At 46.3% G+C, this 16,012-nt stretch overlaps 1 long non-coding RNA gene across 1 annotated transcript in view; it reads left to right on the top strand.

Annotated features, from left to right (window-relative positions):
* The window catches only part of LOC146170674 (uncharacterized), an 85,142-nt gene extending 69,501 nt beyond the window's left edge, over positions 1 to 15,641 (top strand). Inside the window, exons 3-4 of the long non-coding RNA XR_014703144.1 lie at positions 14,580 to 14,666; positions 15,536 to 15,641. This is a non-coding gene — a long non-coding RNA (uncharacterized LOC146170674). The remainder of the gene's footprint in view (positions 1 to 14,579; positions 14,667 to 15,535) is intronic.
* The last annotated feature ends 371 nt before the right edge of the window (positions 15,642 to 16,012 follow it).

Here is a 16,012-nt window from a genome sequence, read left to right as displayed (position 1 = left end):
AAGCAACTAAGGCTATCATGCGCCACGAGCAAGGTGAAAGTTTTGTTTTGCAAGAAATGGGAAAATGAGTGTGTTAAAAACTAATTTGTTTAAAAATCTCCTTTTAAAAGCTTGGGTTGTTTTAGATCCAATGGCGCTTAAGCTGCCAACACCATGATGTGCTTAGCACAAGGTTTCAGTTTCTCTTAGTGACGTATGTTTCATTTTTTCCTACAGTTTGTGTAAAACATTTGCTTCCCTTATGAAACTAAAAACACAAGATAAATCAACAAGTCCATCATCATCTAAAATCAGTTTAGGGTGAAAAGGAATGTATTCTTTGTAAAACTTTGCAAAAAATTTTTTTCTTATCCTTTCAAGACTTGCGCATGTGAAAAAAATGTGGTTAATAGTTAGTTCCTCTCCGCATTTTTCGCATCGTGGTTTCTCTTCTTTTTTCAACAAAAAATTGTGTGTCAGGTGCGTGTGTCCAATGCGGAGACGGCATAGGATCACTTCTATAAAACGCTCCTTATGCCGGCACGACATCCATTCTCCCAAAATGGGCTTTACCAAGTGTAGTTTATTTCCCACTTCACTGTCCCAGGCAGACTGCCATTTTTCTTTTAATTTGAGATGTACAAGTTTCGTACAGTCTTTGTAAGGTATGCTTATGCTCTTTATTTGCTTGTCGCGGGCTTCAGCAGCACATGTGTCTGCTCTGTCATTGCCTTTAATGCCCACGTGACTCGGGACCCAGCAGAATTTTACGTTGTATCCTCGAGCTATGGCTGTTGCTATATTGTGTATTATGTTTCCAAGTAAAGGAGCAGCTGCATTTCTGGAATTTAGAGCTGTGAGAACACTTAGAGAGTCTGTAAATATAATGCTGTTTATGACATTCTCTTTTAATATTTTCTCTACGGCAACAGAAATGGCATAGGATTCAGCAGTGAAAATAGACGCACAGTGTGGAAGTCTTATGATTTCCACAGAATCTCCTTGCACAACTGCACTTCCAGTGTACACAGCAGTTTTAGATCCATCGGTATAAAAGTCTGTGAAGTTTTTGTACTTTTCCTGCAAATTTAGGAATTCCTGAATAATGTGCTCTTGTGGGGTTTTGGTTTTTGGAAACTGTGTGAGAGTGAGGTCACAGATTTCAGGAAGACTGTACCATGGAGGTAGAGGGCTGTTGTTTTGTGCGACATCAGGCAAGGTGTCCAGGACCTGCAACTCACTGCACATGCTTTCGAATCGCATGATCAGTGGCCTTGTTGCTTTGGGTTTATTTGTGAAAATTAATCGAGAGGGGCAAGTCGTGACAACTGGATAACAGAGGTGTTTTTTCTGTGACCTTATTCTTAGAATGTAAGCACACGTGAGGGCTATTCGTCTGTCTTCCAGTGAAGGCTCATTTGTTTCTACATACAGGCTGCTTATAGGGGATGTTCTGTATGCACCGCATGCAAGGCGCAGACCTAAGTTATGTACAGGGTCCAGTTTTTTTAGATATGAAGGCCTAGCTGAACCGTACACTATACTCCCATAGTCCACGCGGGAGCGTACAACAGAACGGTATACATGTAAAAGACATGCCCTGTCGGAACCCCAATGTTTCCGCGAAAGAACTTTCAGTATGTTAAGAGATTTTGAGGCTTTCTTTTTTAGTGTGTTTATGTGAGGTAGAAATGTGAGTTTTTTATCGAAAGTAATGCCTAGGAATTTGTGCTCTTCTTTAATGAGCGTGAATAAGCTGGGTGGTTGCCTTCACAGTTTGAGCAGAGAAGCAGCTGTTCTTCGCAGTTGTCTGTAGGGTGTTCGTGCGAGGCACACTTTGCACATGTGAGTTGGCCACGGCAACTCTGAGAGCCATGGCCATATTTCTGACATTTGAAGCAGCGGCGTGGGTTAGGGATGTAGGGCCTCAGTTTTATCTTTGTGTAGCCTACTTCGACTGATTCTGGGAGAGTGCTTGCAGCAAAGGTGAGTACAATGTGCTTTGTTTCTATCTCTTTGTTATCTCGTCTGATCTTTATCCGGTAAACATCTGTGACATTTTGTTCCTTCAGGCCTTCAAGAAGTTCTTGTTCACTCACGTACCTAAGGTGATCATCAGAGATTACACCTCGGGCAGTGTTTAGTGATCGGTGCGGGCTAATCAGTACCGGTATTTCTCCAAATGATTCGACTGCACTTAGCTTCTGATACTGATTGTATATTAATTCTAGTAGCAGGTCACCGTTTCCAAGTTTCTTTATCTTATAGCCCTGGCCAATGGCCTCAGTCAACGTTCGAGAAACAACAAATGGGGACACAAGTCGTGCAGTGATTTCCTCGTGGTCACTGTGGACCACGTGGAAACGAGGAAAGTTGTTTATGTTCTTTGAGAAGAACATGGTGGTCTCGGTGCGCCCCCTTTTAGAAGGAGGACGATCGGGGTTAAGGTGTTTAGATGCCATAAAAAGTGTATTTTTTGGCTGCAGTGCCAGCCACCCACCATGGAGCCCAACGAGGGGACGGGACAGAAATTGTCAATTCCTGCCCACGCCAGCTGTACACCTTAACTATAACCCAATATGGCGTAACTCAGGGTAGCTAGCCACACAAGGTTAACCCTCGCCGCCTGGAAGAAATGAAGAAGGTAAGAGAGGACAGGACAGTTCTAAGAAAGAAAATAGGAAAGTGAAAGATGGAGAGGAGAACAGGAAAAGGCGACTGCCGATTTCCCCCGGGTGGGTCAGCCCGGAGGTGCCGTCTACGTGAAGCTGGGGCCAAAGTGGTGTGTTGCCTCCGCCGAGGGGCCTTAAAGGTCCGAACACTCGGCATCGGCTCAACCACCAGGATCCCCTTTTCCCCAGACACGACGATGCCACGCACGGCTAAGCGTGGGTGCTCGGGGTCCGTGGTGTCGCACAAAACACACAAACACCTGCTTTAAAAGGTGCCCCCTGCGGGGTTGCAGCAGGAGAAAGTGAAGCTTACTAGCCTCCAGAAACAAACGCTTCTTCCTCTTCTTCTGACACCATCACAATCCTTCATCGTCGTCAGTAGTGTGACAATATATGAAAGCACGCGGCTAAGGCCTCCATTAGCGTGGCAGCCCCTAAGGCTGCCATAAGCGCCATTGAGGTTATGTAATGCCTGACGGAAGACAGGTAAATTCGCAGCTGCGAAGTTCGGAAGTCTATATCAGAGCCCGCCGCTAAGGTTACTACATGCGTCGCATCCGCTAAGGCTGCCATAAGCGCCATCGAGGTCATGTAACGCCAGCTAGAAGACAGGTAAATTCGCAGTTGCGAAGTTCGGAAGTATATATCAGAGCACGCCGCTAAGTTGACTAAATGCGTCGCAGCCGCTAAGGCTGCCATAAGCGCCATCGAGGTTATGTAATGCCAGCAGAAGACAGGTAAATTCGCAGCTGCGAAGTTCGGAAGTATATATCAGAGCCCGCCGCTAAGGTTACTACATGCGTCGCAGCCGCTAAGGCTGCCATAAGCGCCATCGAGGTTATGTAACGCCAGCTGGAAGACAGGTAAATTCGCAGCTGTGAAGTTCGGAAGTATACATCAGAGCCCGCCGCTAAGGTTACTACATGCGTCGCAGCCGCTAAGGCTGCCATAAGCGCCATCGAGGTTATGTAATGCCAGCAGAAGACAGGTAAATTCGCAGCTGCGAAGTTCGGAAGTATATATCAGAGCCCGCCGCTAAGGTTACTACATGCGTCGCAGCCGCTAAGGCTGCCATAAGCGCCATCGAGGTTATGTAACGCCAGCTGGAAGACAGGTAAATTCGCAGCTGTGAAGTTCGGAAGTATACATCAGAGCCCGCCGCTAAGGTTACTACATGCGTCGCAGCCGCTAAGGCTGCCATAAGCGCCATCGAGGTTATGTAATGCCAGCAGAAGACAGGTAAATTCGCAGCTGCGAAGTTCGGAAGTATATATCAGAGCCCGCCGCTAAGGTTACTACATGCGTCGCAGCCGCTAAGGCTGCCATAAGCGCCATCGAGGTTATGTAACGCCAGCTGGAAGACAGGTAAATTCGCATTTGCGAAGTTCGGAAGTATATATCAGAGCACGCCGCTAAGTTGACTAAATGCGTCGCAGCCGCTAAGGCTGCCATAAGCGCCATCGAGGTTATGTAATGCCAGCAGAAGACAGGTAAATTCGCAGCTGTGAAGTTCGGAAGTCTATATCAGAGCCCGCCGCTAAGGTTACTACATGCGTCGCAGCCGCTAAGGCTGCCATAAGCGCCATCGAGGTTATGTAACGCCAGCTGGAAGACAGGTAAATTCGCAGTTGCGAAGTTCGGAAGTATATATCAGAGCACGCCGCTAAGTTGACTAAATGCGTCGCAGCCGCTAAGGCTGCCATAAGCGCCATCGAGGTTATGTAATGCCAGCAGAAGACAGGTAAATTCGCAGCTGTGAAGTTCGGAAGTCTATATCAGAGCCCGCCGCTAAGGTTACTACATGCGTCGCAGCCGCTAAGGCTGCCATAAGCGCCATCAAGGTTATGTAACGCCAGCTGGAAGACAGGTAAATTCGCAGCTGTGAAGTTCGGAAGTATATATCAGAGCACGCCGCTAAGTTGACTAAATGCGTCGCAGCCGCTAAGGCTGCCATAAGCGCCATCGAGGTTATGTAACGCCAGCTGGAAGACAGGTAAATTCGCAGCTGTGAAGTTCGGAAGTATATATCAGAGCACGCCGCTAAGTTGACTAAATGCGTCGCAGCCGCTAAGGCTGCCATAAGCGCCATCGAGGTTATGTAATGCCAGCAGAAGACAGGTAAATTCGCAGCTGTGAAGTTCGGAAGTATACATCAGAGCCCGCCGCTAAGGTTACTACATGCGTCGCAGCCGCTAAGGCTGCCATAAGCGCCATCAAGGTTATGTAACGCCAGCTGGAAGACAGGTAAATTCGCAGCTGTGAAGTTCGGAAGTATATATCAGAGCACGCCGCTAAGTTGACTAAATGCGTCGCAGCCGCTAAGGCTGCCATAAGCGCCATCGAGGTTATGTAATGCCAGCAGAAGACAGGTAAATTCGCAGCTGTGAAGTTCGGAAGTCTATATAAGAGCCCGCCGCTAAGGTTACTACATGCGTCGCAGCCGCTAAGGCTGCCATAAGCGCCATCAAGGTTATGTAACGCCAGCTGGAAGACAGGTAAATTCGCAGCTGTGAAGTTCGGAAGTATATATCAGAGCACGCCGCTAAGTTGACTAAATGCGTCGCAGCCGCTAAGGCTGCCATAAGCGCCATCGAGGTTATGTAACGCCAGCTGGAAGACAGGTAAATTCGCAGCTGTGAAGTTCGGAAGTATATATCAGAGCACGCCGCTAAGTTGACTAAATGCGTCGCAGCCGCTAAGGCTGCCATAAGCGCCATCGAGGTTATGTAATGCCAGCAGAAGACAGGTAAATTCGCAGCTGTGAAGTTCGGAAGTATACATCAGAGCCCGCCGCTAAGGTTACTACATGCGTCGCAGCCGCTAAGGCTGCCATAAGCGCCATCGAGGTTATGTAATGCCAGCAGAAGACAGGTAAATTCGCAGCTGCGAAGTTCGGAAGTATATATCAGAGCCCGCCGCTAAGGTTACTACATGCGTCGCAGCCGCTAAGGCTGCCATAAGCGCCATCGAGGTTATGTAACGCCAGCTGGAAGACAGGTAAATTCGCAGTTGCGAAGTTCGGAAGTATATATCAGAGCACGCCGCTAAGTTGACTAAATGCGTCGCAGCCGCTAAGGCTGCCATAAGCGCCATCGAGGTTATGTAATGCCAGCAGAAGACAGGTAAATTCGCAGCTGCGAAGTTCGGAAGTATATATCAGAGCCCGCCGCTAAGGTTACTACATGCGTCGCAGCCGCTAAGGCTGCCATAAGCGCCATCGAGGTTATGTAACGCCAGCTGGAAGACAGGTAAATTCGCAGTTGCGAAGTTCGGAAGTATATATCAGAGCACGCCGCTAAGTTGACTAAATGCGTCGCAGCCGCTAAGGCTGCCATAAGCGCCATCGAGGTTATGTAATGCCAGCAGAAGACAGGTAAATTCGCAGCTGTGAAGTTCGGAAGTCTATATCAGAGCCCGCCGCTAAGGTTACTACATGCGTCGCAGCCGATAAGGCTGCCATAAGCGCCATCAAGGTTATGTAACGCCAGCTGGAAGACAGGTAAATTCGCAGCTGTGAAGTTCGGAAGTATACATCAGAGCCCGCCGCTAAGGTTACTACATGCGTCGCAGCCGCTAAGGCTGCCATAAGCGCCATCAAGGTTATGTAACGCCAGCTGGAAGACAGGTAAATTAGCAGCTGCGAAGTTCGGAAGTATATATCAGAGCACGCCGCTAAGGCTACTATCTGGGTCGCAGCCGCTAAGGCTGCTATAAGCGCCATCGAGGTTATGTAATGCGAGCCGGAAGACAGGTAAATTCGCAGCTGCGAAGCTCGGAAGTATATATCAGAGCACGCCGCTAAGGCTAACAGCAGATTTCCGCTGCCAGCGCAAAAGTAACAGGAGTAGGTGTGGCCGCTTCTAGGGCTGTGCTTCACCGAGTCCGAAGCAGCGGGGCCTTAGCCCCACCGCGTTTGGCAAGAAGCTGCTTCGGCTCCATGAGGTGCATTACAGCTACCAATGGAGGGAAAGCCAGAGCTGGGATTCTACAACCACAAAGATGGAAAAATAGCGGCCGACTAACGCACTAAAGAATAAAAGAAGAAAAATAACCCAAAGTAAGCCGGAACAAAAGAAAGAGAGAGAGAGACGGTTTACAGTGCAGCCCCCCCCCCCCCCCCCCCCATGCCTCTGCAGTCGCGCGCGCTGCAGATTATTTTCCTGGTGAATCTTTGCAAGCATATAAGGCTCCCTAAAATTTGAACTAGGGAAGAGAGCCAAGTTAAGTCACATTTGGATGATCCCAAAGCTTTGCCTCCTTCACTCGTAGCAGGACAAAGCATTCCTCTCCCTCCAAAGGCCATTCGGAACACTTGGAATATCTTGGCGGTAGAATACTTAGAACGAAGAGTGGAATATTTTTTATTTTCTCTCTGTATTTGTTCGTAAGGAAGTCCTCGTTTGCATCCCAGGCGACAGCAACCTCAACAATGATGGTCTCATTGGGTGTTTCAACAACCAAGTCCGGTTTCAGGCGTTTCCGTGTGTTGGTAGTGAAGACAGGCTCTTCTCGGACCGCTGCATTGGGAAGTTTCTCCTTAGCCAAGCGAGCGCTTTGCTTGGCTCTGTAATTGTGTCGCTCTTTTCAGGCAAAGTCGATCGACTCACACTCTTGCAAGGTATGGAAAGTTGTCTTTTTGCGGAGACCACAACGACGACAAAGTTGAGCGGGAGGATCTGTATACTTCGCTTATATGATAAAGACCTGGTCGGATACAGATTCGTTCTGAGGCGAAAAGCCTTAATCCGATCGCCATCGCGCAGAAGATTAGAGTTAAGCCAGGTATTTGCCTGGGCTTGGTGCTGGTAGGCGAAGAGATCTTTGTTTTCATATCGTGACACTATTAGTCCACCATCTATCGCTACCCCGTTTGAGAGCAGCCTCAACAGACTTAGCAGAAGTGATGCCATCGGGAATTTCAAACAGCCCATTGAGACGACGGCAGTGAGGTTCTAACTCAAGATAAAACAATTTGAAAATAAAAAGTTCATTGAGGCGAAGCATTGCTGAACGGACTGAGCCGTTTTCTCAAGTCAAATGAATCCTAACCCACCACACTTGGTAGGTAACGAAATGTGGGAGTTAGGAAACCCAAGAGGCAGGTGAAAAGTACGCTTAACTTTGACTCGGATAAGCTTGTCAAGACGACAACCCTCCTGGTTCACTAACAAGGTATTGCAAGAGCCATAAAGAAATGCTGGGAGAACCAGCTGTCTCCAGCAGTAAAGTCTCTGAAATGGTTTCAAAGACGATTTGGAAACAAGTTATAGCAACGCACTAGCCTTTTCCGACTCAACTAATGGGCAATTGTTGATGAACAAAGGTAGACCTAAATACTTTATTGGCTGATTAGGTTGTTTACTGTAAATTACATAATCATTAATGGAGATAGCAGGAAGATTTTAGTAGAACCATTTCTTTTGATGATCTACTCGCCAACCAAAATACTGCGTTTTTGTTGGATTAATTTCTAGGCTAACATTCGGAAGATAGCTAGAAGTATGTCTTATGAGTGTCTTGAAGCCCTCAAAACTGTCAGAAAGTAGAAGCAAATCATCCGCAAATGCCAAGGCTAACAGAGAAGCGTCCTCCAGGTGCACTCCGGCTGGGCTGGAGTTTAGCTGTTCGAGCAAAGGATCGATGACAAAGTTGAAAAAAAAGGTAATAGAGGATCCCCTTGCGTAATACCCCTCTTTTGAGGGACTTTGACGTTATCAGTGTACCCTGAACACCAATACTTAGTTGTACAATTAGTGTACATTTCAAGCAGGTGCAATTGGATTTTGAGAAATGCTTGTACACAAGCGCAGAAAAAATTGCATGATGGGAAACTGAGTCAAAAGCCTTCCGGAGGTCTAAGCTGACTGCAAAAAAGGGCCGTTCTGCCTTCTTGAGATGCTTGATAAGTGCCTGGAGGAGCAAAAGGTTGGTGGAAGTAGAGCGGTCCTTCGTGAAACCCGATTGAAAGGAGTTGAATGAGTTGGAAGCGTCGAAGCCGCTAAGGCTGCCATAAGCGCCGTCGAATTTATGTAACGCCAGCCGGAAGACAGTGACAGGCGTGCTGAAATTCGCAGCCACGTCATAAAGGAGGAAAACGTTGTCAAGAGTACACCGAAACGAAACAAAAAATTGAGAGAACGCGTAGTCAAAATTCGCAGCTGCGAGGTTCGGAACTATATTGTTACGGTAAAATAAGAAAGGCGGTGTTTATTTACAGTGCTGTTGCAAAGGGAGAAAGTGAAGCCTACTAGCCCCCCCCCCCCCCCCCCCACACCAACACTTCTTCCCTTTCTTCTGAAAGCATCACAATCCTTCATCGTCGTCAGTAGTGTGACATTTCCCCCCTACTCAGCCGAAGCCCTCTGGGCGTGTTCGTCAGTAGTGCGAGGCTGACAAGCCTTCAAGCGGGTAACATGACATAGTTCAGTTTTGGCAGACCGACGACCCGTTGCTGTCAGGCGGGCAATTGCATAAGTTATATCACAGATGCGTTTGACAACCACATATGGACAGTCATAGTGGGCCAAGAGTTCTTGGTGTAAGCCGCGGCGCCGAATTGGACGCCACAGCCAGACTAAATCGCTTATAGAGTACCTGACTGGCATCGTATCGTACTTTAGAACGTTCTTGTGAAGCACCAGATTGTAAGCGGGCGATTCTCCGAGCTTCTTCGGCGAGACAGAGGGTGTCAGCCAGGCAGAGATATTCACAGTTTGAGAAGGGCAAAGTAGTACAGGTCTAAGTGGAGAAATATGGGAGAGGCGTTCGCTCTGTAGTGTGTATAGTGAGGCGGATGATGATGATGATGATGATGATGAATAGTATCCATGTAGTAGCTGGCGCTCTGGCATACAGCAGGAATAATGGACTGTACCCAGCCGTCTCATGCGTGGCGGTATTAAACGCACATGTGATGAAGGGTAGTATGGTGTCCCAGTTCTTATACCCTGCATACACATGCATGGCTAACATGTTTATCAGCGTTCTGTTGACGCCCTCAGTCAAGCCAGTTGTCTGGGGATGGTATATGGCGTCGAATGTCGGGACGTTACGGCACAAACTCATGAGCTCTTCAACAACAATAGCAGTGAATTGTCGACCCCGATCAGTCATGACAATATCGTGGCGGCCTGTGTCGTAGGATGACTGAGTGCAGCAGGAAGCGACACCTGATGCGCCGTAGCAGATGGAAGAGCAGTGGTTTCACAGTAACGCGTGAGATAGTCCACGCAGATTACAATCCAGCGATTTCCACCCAGAGACTTCAGAAACGGACTTATCAGGTCAATGCCTACTTGAGCAAACGGAGTCTTCACAGGGTGCAGCAAGCCAGATGTAGTTGCAGTTAGACGTTTGTGGAGTTGACATTGCTTGCAACTAGCAACGTATTATTCAATCGTCGAGCGCATTCTGGACCAGTAAAATCTTTCTTGAGCACGGAGGAGTGTTCTAACATGGAACGCCGCCGCGGTGATGGAGAACGACGCGCACGGAAGACGGGTGGAGGAGTGACACTTCTGTCAGATGCAGGGGAATAGTCGCGGAGAATCTCGTTATGGATGTAGCGGTAATACCCACGCGGAATATTTGATTGCTGAAACACGGGGTTGTATTGCAGATTGTTGGGTACTGTTCGAGGCGCCGGGCGGTTATAACTGGGCGGGAACTCACTGCGGCAGTACGTGGCGATGTGACCTTCGACGCCGCAGTGGTAGCATATCGGTGGGGAAGGTAGAAAATGCTGTTGTGGATAAGAACCAGCTACAGCAGGGCGCATCGTAGGTCTGGCTGAATGCTCATACTGCTCAGGAATCTTGGTAGATCGAACTGAAGATCTAGGTGCACTTGAGGCGACGTCGTACCTTCGGACGTCAAGCATTGACGCATTCGGGTTGGCAAAATGCATAGGCGGGTAGTCAATAGAAGCTGCAACTTCAGGAGCTTGGTAGAAAGGCTGCACTGCAATCGCTTGTGGGGGTGAAGCCGGCCGTCTAGGTGCCCTCTGGACAGATAACTCAGCAGATTCGTGCAGGGAAGTGGGTTGAGCCGTAGAAGTTCTTCCCGCACGTTTTGCCGGATAGTCGACGGAAAGTGTAGTAGGGCATGGTCTTATCAAGGCTGACCACGGTAGGCGCCTTGGCTAGCCGCCCAAATTTCGGCGCAATACGACTTGTTTTCAGAGCTTGAAAAGCACGGATGTGTCTAGTGACATCGGAGACAGTGTCAAGCCCTTACAAAAATGAGTTTTGAAACTCTATTGTTGGACTATTGTCCGCCTTTTGAATTTATTGAATTTCGATAGACATTCAACCCCAGCTGAGTGCAATCTTTACAGGGCCAACAGAATTTTCATTGTGCTCTACCCAATAGACTTTTTGTGCTATTTTTTCTATGTGCTTTTTGTTGTCAGTTTTCAACGTTCACGAACAATTAGCGTGTACTGTTCATGCTGACCCATGTTTTTAAGTAGTTTTAGGCACAAATGATAAGAACATGATGTGACAATTTCGTTATAAATTTTTGGTCTCACTTGTAATCAACTATTGGCCACATTCTGCAGAGGGAAATATAAGAGCAGCATGCAGTTGCGTGCTCGTTCATGTTATATAAAAGTACATATTAACGGTGCACACTTAGCTCAAGCTTCGCAACACAGTGAAAATATGCCCTAAAAACTTCATGATGGCAAAGCCTCCACTAATAATGCAAATACATCGTTGAATGTCAATCAGAATCCGTAATGAATCAGCTTCTGTATGTCGCAGAAGGTAACTTTAGTGGTAGGACATATTTTATAATTATCATAAAACAAGTTCAGTGAGTCATCATACTAACAAACAGGATCCTAGATTGAACCTACCATGTAGGGCAGGACAGAGCTTTTTTAAACCAGTTGCAAAGTTCACTATATATATGCTTCAGGGTCTGACATTCTGCCCAAGCCTAGGTATTTTTGCCCGTAGCTTTTGCCGCAAAATGAGGTTGTTGTTGTGTTGTGTTTTATGGCGCATAAGCAACTCAGGCTATCATGCGCCAAGCACAAGGTATATTATGGTTTTTTTTAAAAGGAATGAAGTGTTAAGATATCATAGTTTGTTCAGGAAGGATGTTTCTTCTAAGAAACTAAAAACACATGAAATGTCTACAATTGCATTCTCTCCTAGGAGAAGTGATGGATGGAATGGTATCTGTTTGGTGTAAAATAGAGTGAAATGCTTTTTCCGTAGCTTTTCGAGTTTTTTACATGAAATTAAAATGTGGTTTATCGTCAGTCCATGTCCACAGTCTTCACATATGGGTTCATCTTCTTTTTTGAGAATGTAACTATGAGTAAGATGCGTGTGTCCTATTCGAAGGCGACATAATATTACCTCCATGAAGCGTTTCTGGTGACTGCATGACTTCCATTCTTCGACAACTGGTTTCACGACGTGTAGTTTGTTGTTTATTTCATTTTTCCATGAGGCTTGCCATTTTTCCCTGAGCTTTTTTTGTATGAATTTCAAAACATCTTTGCGTGGTACATTTACTTTTTCTATTTTTGCTTTTCGGGCAGCTGCTGCACATTCGTCAGCTGTCTCGTTACCTACGATTCCGACATGGCTAGGTACCCAGCAGAATTTAATTTTGTAACCTCGTGTTTCGGCTGATGTTATACAATGTATTATTTTTCCCACTACAGGTTCTGTTGCATTTTTAGAGTGTAATGCTGTGATTAAGCTGAGGGAGTCAGTGTAGATTATACTCTTTTCAATATTGCATTTTATTATTTTTTCCACAGCTATGGATATGGCATAACTTTCTGCAGTGAACACTGATGCACAATTGGGCAACCTAACTGTTTTCTGGCGATTGTTTTCTACGACACCACTACCAACATATGAGGTAGTTTTAGAACCGTCGGTATAAAATGTATTGTGGTCTTTGTATTTTTCCTCTAATGTCAGGAATTCTTGTAATATGTGTTCGTGTGGAGTTTGTTGTTTGTCAAACTGTGTTAAAGTAAGGTCGCATACACAGGGAAATTTATACCAAGGGGGTAATGGATCAGGGCATTGTGCAATGTCGGGGAGTGTATCGAGTATTTTTATTTCTTCGCACATCTGTTCGAAGCGGAGGAGAAGGGGTCTGACTGCTTGCGGTTTGTTGTTGAACAGGGTTCTGGACGGGCACTTTGTTACTATGGGGTAGCAGAGGTGTGTTGGTAGCGAACGGATCTTAAGAATGTATGAACAAGTTAGCATGGTTCTTCTGTCCTCAAGAGATGGTTCGTTGGTTTCTACATACAGACTTCGCACAGGCGACGTCCTGTATGCCCCGGTCGAAAGACGCAGACCTAGGTTGTGGACTGGGTCTAGTCGTTTTAGGTATGAGGGTCTTGCGGAACCGTAGACTATGCAACCGTAGTCCAAGCTCGAACGTACAACTGAACGATAAATCTGCAGAAGGCATGTCCTGTCGGCTCCCCAGCGTTTACGTGACAGCACTTTGAGTATATTTAAAGATTGGGAGGCTTTCTTTTTAAGGGTGTTTATGTGGGGGAGGAAAGTAAGCTTTCTGTCGAAAGTAATGCCTAGAAAATTATGTTCGTGTTTTACTGGGAGAGCAATGTCATTGAGGTAAACTGTAGGGTCCACTTGCAAACCTCGTCTAAGTGAGAATAAAACGGCTATTGATTTCTGTGCAGAGAACCTGAAACCATTTCTATCTGCCCATGTCGCTAGTTTATTCACTGTTAATTGAATTTGTCTCTCACACGTTGATACATTAGAGGATGTACATGCTATTTGTAGGTCATCGACATAGACTGAATGCATGATGGTCGTTGGGATTATTTTTACTATGGAGTTCATTTTTACTATAAACAGCGTGGTACTCAAGATGCACCCCTGAGGGACACCATTCTCCTGAGTGAAACGTTTTGACAGAGTAGCACCGAGACGAACTTGGAAAGAACGGTCGGACAAAAACTCTTTCAAGCATTTTAACATTCTGCCGCGGATGCCAAGGTCACCCAGGTCACGTAGGATTCCATACCTCCACGTTGTGTCATAAGCTTTTTCTAAATCAAAAAATACGGCAAGGCAATGTTGTCTGCGTATAAATGCTTCTCGTACCGTATTTTCCAAGCGCACAAGATGATCAGTTGTCGAACATCCTTTTCTAAATCCACATTGGCGTGTGTCGAGAAGTTTGCGAGATTCAAGTGTAAACATGAGCCTGATATTTAGAACACTTTCAAACGATTTAGCGATACAACTCGTTAGTGCTATGGGCCTATAACTGCTTGGGGATGTTGGTGGCTTTCCATGTTTCAGTAACGGAACAATAATGGCTTTCTTCCAGGCCTGCGGTATTTCTCCTGACATCCATACCTTGTTAAAAAATTTTAAGAGTGCTTCAACTGAGGATTCAGAAAGATGGGCTAGCATTTGATAGTGTATTTCATCTGGGCCTGGTGCTGTACGTTTGCCGGAAGAGAGAACTGTGTTTATTTCTTGTAGTGTAAGGAGACTGTTGTATGATTCGTGAACGCTGCCAGTAGTAGGTAATTTCTGTCTTTCTGCTTGGCTTTTATACTTTAAAAATGATTCTGAATAATGTGATGAGCTAGATACCATGAAAAAATGTTCACCTAAAATGTCCGCTTGCTCTTGAATGCTTGTCTGGGTATTTGGGTCTGTAAGGAGAGGAACTGTAAACGGGGAGTACTTGCCATTTAATTTATTTACTTGTGCCCACATATCCTTGGATGTTATATGACTGTTTATAGAAGAGATGTAATGCTGCCATGAAGCTTTTTCAGCAGTACGACGCACATAGCGGGCTTTAGCTCTAGCCTTTTTGAAAATTAGGAGATTTTCTTGTGTGGGGTACCTGCGAAATATACTCCACGCCTTATTTTGTTTTTTCTTTGCCTCCCTGCAGTCTTTTGTCCACCACACTTTACAGTTCTGTCTCACAACTCCAGATGATTGAGGGATGGCTTGGCGTGCGGCGGCTAAAATACAAGAGGTAAATCTTTCATTTAACTCGTCGACATTAAAATCTTCGGCAAATAGTTTTCTCAAGTCGGCTTTCTCTTTAAAAAGCTTCCAGTCTGCTAAATGCAGCTTCCAACATCTTGGTTTGGTTTGAATTATAGATGGTGATGATGTTAGACTGATTGTTGTAGGTAGGTGATCACTTCCATGCGGATTATCTAAGACATCCCATTTAAAATCGCTAAGAACCGATGATGAGCAGAAAGATAAATCAATAAAACTCAGTTTACCGGAGCTCGGGGAGCAGTAAGTGGGTTTTCCGGTGTTAAGTAAGCAGATATTATTGCACAGAATAAAGTCTTCTAAAATTTGGCCCCTCGTGTCAGTTTTTTCACTGCCCCAGAAAGAAGAGTGGGCGTTAAAATCGCCAACTACTACGCATGGATCTGGCAGTTGGCTGAAAAGGTCTTCGATATCATGGAGTGTTATTTTTAAGTGTGGCTCTATATAAATACTGCAAATTGTGATTGTTTTATACGTGATAAGTGTGGCAGCTACTGCTTCTAGCCGAGTTTTGAGCCTATGTTCACGAGATGCAATATTGTTTTTAACTATGATGGCAACACCGCCCGAGAGCCTGCATGCCTGCTCTCGATCACGGCGGAAGACTTTGTATTTTTTAAGAATATTCACATGTAGAGGACTCAGGTTTGTTTCCTGCAGACATAAGGCCACAGGTGAATATGTTGCTAAAATGTCTTTTATGTCGCTTAAGTTATTAAGCAGTCCCCTGCAATTCCAGTTTATTACAAAAGCCATCTTAAGCTATATGAGTAAAATAGAGACTACGTTGTTTTTGGCCCCGTGATTCGGGGCTTGTCCTTTTTTGCACGCTCTAAGGAGTCCCGCCGTCTTGACGGCACAGGACTACCCTGTGTTGTCGTGTCCATCGCGTCTTCAGACACGCTGGATGACCGCGGACAACACACCGGAACGGTTGAAGTAGGCCTCCCCGTGTGAGAAGAGGCCTTGGGCCCCGCAGACCTGGAAGGTCGCGAAGCCTGCTTTGGGGGTGGTGGAGCAGCGCCAGCTGCAGCCACCGTGGGCGCGGATGGCTCCACACCAGGGTCACTACCCGTGACCTGGGCGGGTGCCGAAGCACGCTGTGACGCTGCGCCCTGTTGCGTCACAACGGAGTAAGTTGGGCTTTGGACCAATGAAAGCCGCTTTCTCGCCTCTCCGAATGTAATGTTCTCAGTGACTTTTAAGGTTACAATTTCTTTTTCTTTCTTCCATGTTGGGCAGGATCTTGAGTATGCTGGGTGGTTGCCCTCACAGTTTACGCAAAGGTTTGGTTCAGTTTGGCAGTTGTCAGTG

The sequence above is a fragment of the Amblyomma maculatum genome, unplaced genomic scaffold, assembly GCF_055883805.1.
Source record: "Amblyomma maculatum isolate TAMU_Amacu unplaced genomic scaffold, ASM5588380v1 scaffold_81, whole genome shotgun sequence".
Taxonomy (NCBI): domain Eukaryota; kingdom Metazoa; phylum Arthropoda; class Arachnida; order Ixodida; family Ixodidae; genus Amblyomma; species Amblyomma maculatum.
This window is presented reverse-complemented; position numbering and strand designations above follow the sequence as displayed.